Source organism: Mustela lutreola, chromosome 16 (genome assembly GCF_030435805.1).
Source record: "Mustela lutreola isolate mMusLut2 chromosome 16, mMusLut2.pri, whole genome shotgun sequence".
Classification (NCBI taxonomy): domain Eukaryota; kingdom Metazoa; phylum Chordata; class Mammalia; order Carnivora; family Mustelidae; genus Mustela; species Mustela lutreola.
The window spans coordinates 51793922-51802687 of record NC_081305.1 but is presented as its reverse complement, the minus strand read 5'-3'; the positions used below and the strand labels follow the sequence as shown (position 1 = coordinate 51802687).

Below are 8766 nucleotides of genomic sequence, written 5' to 3'. Positions count from 1 at the left end.
GGGTAACTTGGGACACTTATCCTCCTCTACATGCTAATTCGTCATCTTAAATACATTCTATCTCGTCCCTGACCTACAACATCACTTCTATCAGGATAGATTTCTCTTTCTTAAGGGGTATCTATGACACACATAGCATGGTCATAGGCGTATGTGTACTTCATAGACACATCAAAACAACAGTCAGTGTAGAACAGGGGACACATTATTTCATTTGGGGCCATGGTGCAGAACTATAGAGTCCCAAGTCTAAGTGCAGAATATGCCATTCTGATTAAAACAGACTTAGGGAAGACCTAGGGGAGGGGGAAGGTTCTCTGAGGGACATGGGAGGAAAAGCATTATAAGATAGGAGAGATGGGGGCACCTGGGTGGCTCAGTGGGTTAAGCCACAGCCTTCAGCTCAGGTCATGATCTCAGAGTCCTGGGATCGAGTCCCACATTGGGCTCTCTGCTCAGCAGGGAGTCTGCTTCATCCTCTCTCTCTCTGCCTGCCTCTCTGCCTACTTTTGATTTCTCTCTGTCAAATAAATAAATAAAATCATAAAAAAAAAAAAGAAAGGAGAGATGGTGGGTCATAAGGACAGGGTACAAATGTCCTATCAGATCTTCCACTAACTTGTGACCCTGCAGTATGAATGCACTACTGAGAAGGGCTCATGTCAGTGTAAAGCCCCGACAAAGCTACTAGCTACACACAATCAATGCCAAGTAGCAGCATCATGGAGTATGTGAGCTAAAACACCAACAATATCTCTATGTTACATACCTTGGTAATACACCCATGGTAATATCATCGTATTCACAAAGAGGAGAGAATCATAGCATAGACTAGGGGTAAAACAGTCACATACCTCTGAAACCTTCAGACTACTGGGAAAATGGATTACTAGGTATATTATTTTACTCCAGTACCAAACAGGTGATTGATTCATCATTAACCTGCAACCTTCAATAAGAAAGATTAATAGTGGAGGCAGGATAACACATCATTCATGACACACCCATATCCATATGTTAAAACACACTAGGTTTTATTAATGAAAATATATTAAGTTCACACATACACTAAGTTATGCATTTCAAATCCAGTCTATCGTCATCATTCGAAATACAGAATACACATGTGCAGAAGCATTCGCATATTGTCAGAAGGATGTGGGATTCCCTATTTCCAAAATTTCAGGACTGAGGCACATTCCTAAGAAATGTGCATGCTCAGTGGTATGGCATTGTAGGGAAGGCTTAGCTACCCTGCTTCTCATCTGTCAGGATTTCCTCATTTAACCACATCAAGTCATACTACGAATCGATGGTGCTTACAAAGATGCCTCGATAGTGTACTGCCTGCCACCTCCTTTTCTTAAAGAACAATTAGTAAAACCTTCTATTTCTAATATTGAGGAAGTTCTTTAGTTTAAAACATGGAGTAGTAGGTGTTCTACTTCATGGTAGCTTACATCATGTAGCTTACATCTACCTACTTCATGGTAGCTTACATCAATGTTTTAACCATAGGCATCTCCATAGAGATTTTCCTCGTACGTTGTATATTATATGGTCCTACATCTTCCATAGAAAATTAAGCACGCATGCATCCACTTAATGTACAGGGCATCTGGTATCTTTGATGGAGCAACAATCTGCCACATGCTCTTCCATATTCAGCAGGAGTAAAGGGATTCTCAGGAGAGATTTCAGAGTAAAATACATGAATATTGTTAGTCACAAAAGTCACATGGGATCAATGTAAAACATAAAAATATTGAAATCCCTTATACATATGTTGTTGAAGCAGAATACCATATACACGTTCTAAATGTTTGAATTTTCCTTATAATCACTATTTTCATACAGAGTAATGTCTGAATAGAGTGAATAAAGTATTCCATTTACTTGATTTATGTTACATTTATTGGAATTTAAGGTGAAATTAAATAGTCTTCTAAATATTTATGCCATTCAAGTTACATTCCTGAATGCACTCTCTGGTGCATAATAGCCAGTGTCTATTAAAATGAACATCTACCCACATTATGTTACAAGGGTTTGAAACTCGTATGCACTTTGTGAGACTGAGTAAAGACTGAAATCCAAAAAAGGCTTGTCCAAAAAAAAAAAAAAAAAAAAAAAAAAGGCTTGTCCATTTTCTTTACATCTTACAGTTTTGCTCCTATATGGTTACTAGGATGTTAAGTAAGTTGGCAGTTTCTCTGAGAGGTCAGACACATGCTCTCTCAGTCCTTGGGCATTTTCTCATATAGATTACCTTTGTAGGTTTCTCTCCAGTATGAATTTTCTCACATCCACTGAGGGTTGTTTGCGTGTTAAAAGCTCTGCCACATTAAATTCATTTGTCAGGTTTCTTTCCAGTATGAATTCTATGTTTAGTAAGGTGTGCCTGCTGGACAAAGGCCTTGGCACATAAGGTTTCTCTCCAGTGTGAATTCGGTGATGTTTAGTAAGTGGTGAGAGCCATGTAAAGGCCTTCCCACAGTCTTTACATTGGTAAGGTTTCTCTCCAATATGAATTATTTGATGTTTAATACGTTCTGAGGGTGACTTAAAGGCCTTGGCATATTCTTGACATTTGTAAGGTTTTTCTCCAGTATAGATTATGTTATGTTGGTTAAGCGCTGAGCTCTGTTTAAAAGACCTGCCACATTCTTGACATTGGTAAGGTTTCCCTCCACTATGAATTCTATGATGATGAGTAAGGGCTGAAGCCTAGCTAAAGGCCATACCACATTCTTGACTTTGGTAAGGTTTCTTTCCACTATGAGTTTGGTGATGTTGAGTAAGGTCTGAAGACCAGTTAAAGGTCTTGCTATATTCTGGACATTTGTAAGGTTTTTCTCCAGGATGAATTAGATGTCGAGTAAGGTTTGAGGGCCACCTAAAGGCCTTGCCACATTCTTGACATTTGTAAGGTTTCTCTCCAGTATGAATTTTCTGATGTTGGGTCAGCCCTGAGCTCTGTTTAAAGGCCTTCCCACATTATTCACATTGGTAAGGTTTCTCTCCAGTATGAATTCTACAACGTTGCGTAAGCTTTGAGCTGTGGTTAAGTGACTTTCCAAATTCTTGACATTAGTAAAGTTTCCCTCCAGTACAGATTTGCTTATGTCCATTTACTGATGAACAGTCCTTAAAGGTTTAACCACCTTCTTCATATTTCATTTTTTCTCCAGTATGCATTTGCTAATGTTGAGGTAGTGTTGAGTGGCAGTCCAAAGATTTACCACTTTCCTTAAAAATGTAAGTGTCATTTACTCTAAGGATTATCTTATTGATATTAGGCTTGATGACTGACTAATCATGGTCCCTGGTTTATTACATCTGAATGGGTTTTTTCCCTCGTGAATTCTCTGATGATCACCAACACTGGAGGACTGGTTACAAGCTTTTCCACATTCATTATAGTTATGAGGCATGTCTCGAACAGTGACCATTATGTAAACTGAGGTTAGAGCTCGGATGAAAGCCTTCTCCACATTTATCACATTCATAATGGTTCTCTGCAAATCTAGCCCTGACACATCTGTGAACACTGGAGCTCTGGTTCAATGTTTTTTTCAGATTCAGTGCACTGAGCAAGTCTGTCTCCAGTGAGAAGCCTCTGGTCATCCTGGAGGGTGGAATCCTCAGTGAAGCCCCTCTTGAATGGATCCCATTGAACACTTTGTTCTTTATTTCTAAATCTCTGATGATCAGAAATATCTGGCTGAAAGGTCAGGCCAATCCTATCTTCCAAATGGCTCAAATCATTATTCTCAGCATGGACTAGGTTACTTTTCAGATGTTCCAAATGGTCTGTCCACAAATAGGTATGTTTGACTATCTGATTGGAGCTTGGGCTGACAGAGACCCACTGCTCTGCAGAACAGTTGACTTAAAAAGCGAGGTTTTTGGGTGCCTGGGTGGCTCAGTGGATTGGGCCGCTGCGCTCAGGTCATGATCTTGGGGTCCTGGGATCGAGTCCCATGTCGGGCTCTCTGCTCAATAGGGAGCCTGCTTCTCTCTCTCTCTGCCTGCCTCTCTGTCTACTTGTGATCTCTCTGTCAAATAAATAAATAAATCTTAAAAAAAAAAAAAAAAAAAAAGCGAGGTTTTCCACAGCAGTTTATATCCTTCACCATTTGGGGCAGTGAGATTCTCATTAAGTGCGATTGCCATCATATGGGTGTATCGTTCAGGATTTCTTTGATGCCCTTCACTGTCCCCATCATTGCCCCAGTCTGTGTGTAAGTGTAAAATCTCAACAGCACTATGTTTGTGTCTGTGCATTGGTCCGTTCTAAAAAGAACCTTTTATGCTGCACTTTAGGGGAAAACTCTGCATGTCAGATGAAGATATAGCTGAAAGATTTCAAATAAAATAAAATCATTGCACTTACTACATTCAGAAGAATATACCCTTGAATGCTAATATAGAAGCATCAAGTCAATCAGACCATGTCAGAAAGATGGCTGAGAAGGACTCATCAGGACTTCATTTCTCCATGGAAATGTAACATGGCACATAACATACTGACCATATATCCTAATATATAATTCTGCAGTATGATCACACATATTTGCTGTCTCAAAAATCAATTTCCTTTATCTGTAACCATCAGGAAAAGGGTTGCATGAGTGTAAAATTAGGAGAATGATGGAAAACAAAAAACTCGAATGAACCAAACAGAGTACAAAAAAATAGGAATATATCAACCAGAAAAGATCAACATCATTGACAACCCATGAACTAAATGAAGAATAATAGAGAAAAGACTGACTAAACTGAGAGGTGAAGAAGTGAAAGTTGATACAGTATAAAAGACTGTAGGAATAAAAGTACTTATAAAGAAAACAATGGGGGGGCCCCTGGGTGGCTCAGTGTGTTAAGCCGCTGCCTTTAGCTCAGGTCATGATCTCAGGGTCCTGGGATCGAGTCCCACATCTGGCTCTCTGCTCAGCAGGGAGCCTGCTTCCCTTCCTCTCTCTCTGCCTGCCTCTTTGCCTACTTGTGATCTCTCTCTGTCAAATTAATAAATAAAATCTTTTAAAAAAAGAAAAGAAAACAATGGGTAATCAGTGCCCACAAATTCATACCAAAAGATGAATTAAAAAAAAAAATGTATAACCAATTTAGACTCCATCATTCAAAAAAAAATTAATAAATAACTGATGTATAAGCACAAAACAGAATGAAGGATGAATAAAAGAAAAATATTCCCAATAAACAAAAATTGTGTGCTGGATGAATTCGGTTTATACACAGAAAGACACTAAAGAAGAAAGGACTGCAAATCTCCTCAAATATTTCCAAGGAGTGATGATCAGGAAAACTAGCAGAACACTCTGTCTGTAGCACCAGCATTACCAGCTCATGCAAGCTAGATAAAGACACTACAAATGACAATGTTTGCAAAACTTTACCTGTGAGGAATAGTCACTCAAAGTCCACAATAAATAGCAATCTGAATCAACACCACATTTTCCCTTTTTACAAGATCATCAAGTAGGAAACAATCCAGAAATTAAGAGCACTCCAACATATAGAGAACCATAACTTGAAGACCCCACATTAGCAGAATGAAGATCAAAAATGACATGATCATATTAAGGGAGACAGAATACAAATATGGGCACAAGTTACATTAAAACATGTAACATGTTACATGTAACAACATGTTACATTAGAAACACTCAACGGAGAGAGAGAAGGAAACCCCTTAACCTAATGAATACCATAGATGTGTGAAAAGCTGAAATCGAACCTATTCCACAGGGAAAGACTGCAAGCTTCTCCTCTATGATTCTCATAGGGTACCACAGGACTGGGGCTGGCATCGAGTGCTCAGGTACTGCAAGATAAATAATGGCCACTAGGCATACTTTATTGGGCAAAACTCTTTTCCACAGATGTAGAAATGAAGACATTCCCAAGTAAAAATGCTCTAAGTTTACCAGTAGACCTGTCCTCTGAGACACATAAAAGGAACATGCTCTCGAGGAAATGAAAAGGATTCTACACAGAAACTGCAAACTGCAACCACACGAGGACACAAAGCTGTCTTCTAAACATAAATATTTAGATAATTACACAAACCTGTAGTGTTGTAAGTGTTGTAATTAGGTATCCCTGACGTTTATTTCTGCTACAGAATTTTATTTTTAAGAGAGGATAAAAATCTTTGATGTAGGTAGTAAGGCACACGACCTAAAGACAGAATCTGTGATATTGGTAACAAAGTGGGTGCAGGGGTGGAGACGGTATGAAGAGTTTTCTGTGCAATTGATGATATGAGATTTAAAATCCTTTTTTTTTTTTAACCTCTAAGTTGTTTTAAGCAATCTGTAAGGTAACCACAATGAAAAATACTCACAGAAGACACAAAAGTTAATGAGGAAGGTACCAAGGCATATTATGGTATATAATACTACAATTAAAGATAAAATAGGGGTGCCTTGGTGGCTCAGTGGGTTAAAGCCTCTGCCTTCAGCTCAGGTCATGATCCCAGGGTCCTGGGATCAGGCCCCACATTGGACTCTCTGCTCTGTAGGAAGCCTGCTTCCTCCTCTCTCTCTGCCTGCCTCTTTGCCTACTTGTGATCTCTGTCTGTCAAATAAATAAATAAAATTTAAAAAAATAGATGAATTATCTAAAAGGAAAATCACTATGTAACTGTATTTTCAAACACAGACTGTGACCCCATGAAAAACAAACATTGGAATTGTTGGCATGCCTTCACTGATAGTAAAATTGTAATGAATATTCATTAATATCAACCATAAGAAAGTCTAATGAAAGATTTTACTAGTAAGCACTTCAAAGACATTAAAAAATGTATCATGTTAATATACACCTCCTTTTATGTAGAATATAAAGCTATAATTCATTCTGTAGAACCAAGCAACCAAAATCCTTTCTTTTTTTTTTTTTTAATTTTATTTATTTATCAGAGAGAGAGAGGGAGAGTGAGCGAGCACAGGCAGACAGAGAGGCAAGCAGAGGCAGAGGGAGAAGCAGGCTCCCCGCCGAGCAAGGAGCACAATGTGGGACTCGATCCCAGGATGCTGGGATCATGACCTGAGCCGAAGGCAGCTGCTCAACCAACTGAGCCACCCAGGCGTCCCAAAATCCTTTATTTTCTAAATAAACACCAACTTTGGAAAATATATGGACAATGGCTTTATTTTTAAAAAAGTATTTGGATGAATTCAGGTATATTCTGAGGAAATCAGAAGAAAAATCCAATGACTAAATTTTCCCTGAAGTAAAATTACATTTATAGGCAAGTTTTTCTTAAATATGGGGATTGTACTAATTAGCTCCCTCACTTCTTGTAAAGTACATGTCCGTGTCCCGTCGGAACTTTGGATCTAAAAAATCAAAACTGAATCTCATATACAACTAATTAAAATGGAAAAATATACAAGAACTTCATATAAGATAAAATTATTAAATGATACAATTATTAATAAATAAGGTAACAACTGAGACTACATTAGAGGCTATAAATTGAGTTCTAAATGTCCTAGCTCCCGTATGGCATTATTTAGGTAGGAATTCTAGGAAACAAATAGATACATTATTTCACCATTTAAGAATGGAACACACAGACTGTGAACTTCTAAAGGGAAATACAGGATGTGAATTTTCTCATTTTAGGGAGGTACTTTGTGATCTGATGAAGTTACAGAGTCTCAGTTTTGTATAGTTCATATTAAATCCCCCATAACACTTAAAAGCATATACCTGAAAGTATGAGATGTCTGTCTCCAGTGTTTCTGGAATTTCCACACATACTCCAACATGCTCAGCACTACCCTGACACATATTTCACAGGAGGCAAAACAGAACTTACAAAGGGCTTAACACGAAAGTCCTCAGAAGTAGGGTGATTACCCCAGGGCCCTCACAGCAATGGAGAAACTCTCTGATTAGGGGGGCCCTCCCCATCCAAGGAGAGTCTCCAGGCCCTCTCTGTGGATATGATGGACCATCTCTGGAGCTGAAGAAGAATTCTTCAAGAATGTAAGAGTTTTATCATCTTGGATAGCAGATGTCCCTCACTGAGAGGGAGACCAACAACACTGGGCTTCCTGAAATTATTTCCATTCAAGAAAATACATGGAAGCTACACAGTTTAAGGTCAACCATCCTCTTTCACATTTGGATCTCACCTCTGTCATCTGCTTCATTCTTTCCCACCTACCTGGATGGAAGGCTACTGTCTCCTTTCTTATCTCATCCCAGAACTTATTCTGTTCCAAAAAGGACACCAAGTCTGGCTTAAACTCAATGAGACCTGTTCATTAGAAAAAAGGAAAACAAGTATTGCTGGAGATTCTAGCTTCTAATCACAGGTGTGCTCAGTAGAGAAGAGAGAACATTGTAGAATTTAGAAAATGCAAAATGGAAATCTAGGAAATCTGAGAAATGGTTTCCCAAATGCTATTGCTCAAAATCCCCTTTACAATAGGAAGGAGGGATTTCCAATGTTCACATCCTGACCTCCACTTCCAAGTAGTAGACACAATAATGAGTGAAAGTTGGTATAGAAGATGTGGGCAGTACCACGTAAGCCACTCAATGTTTAGAACTGCCAGGAATCTACAGAAGTGATGATGTTACCTTGAGGAAGGGGAAGCTAAAGCTGAGAAGGAAACATCATGAAGATGTTTCTCTCCATCTACAAAACCCTACTTATTGCCCTCTCTGCCTGGATCTGAAATCCAGTCATTCAAACAGGAATCTCCCAACAAACAGTCTTCACAG

The 8766-nt window shown here is 38.8% G+C and overlaps 1 pseudogene; it reads right to left on the bottom strand.

The window, feature by feature from the left end:
- Positions 1–2265: 2265 nt before the first annotated feature.
- Positions 2266–3434, bottom strand: LOC131817684 (zinc finger protein 724-like; annotated as a pseudogene).
- Positions 3435–8766: the final 5332 nt, after the last annotated feature.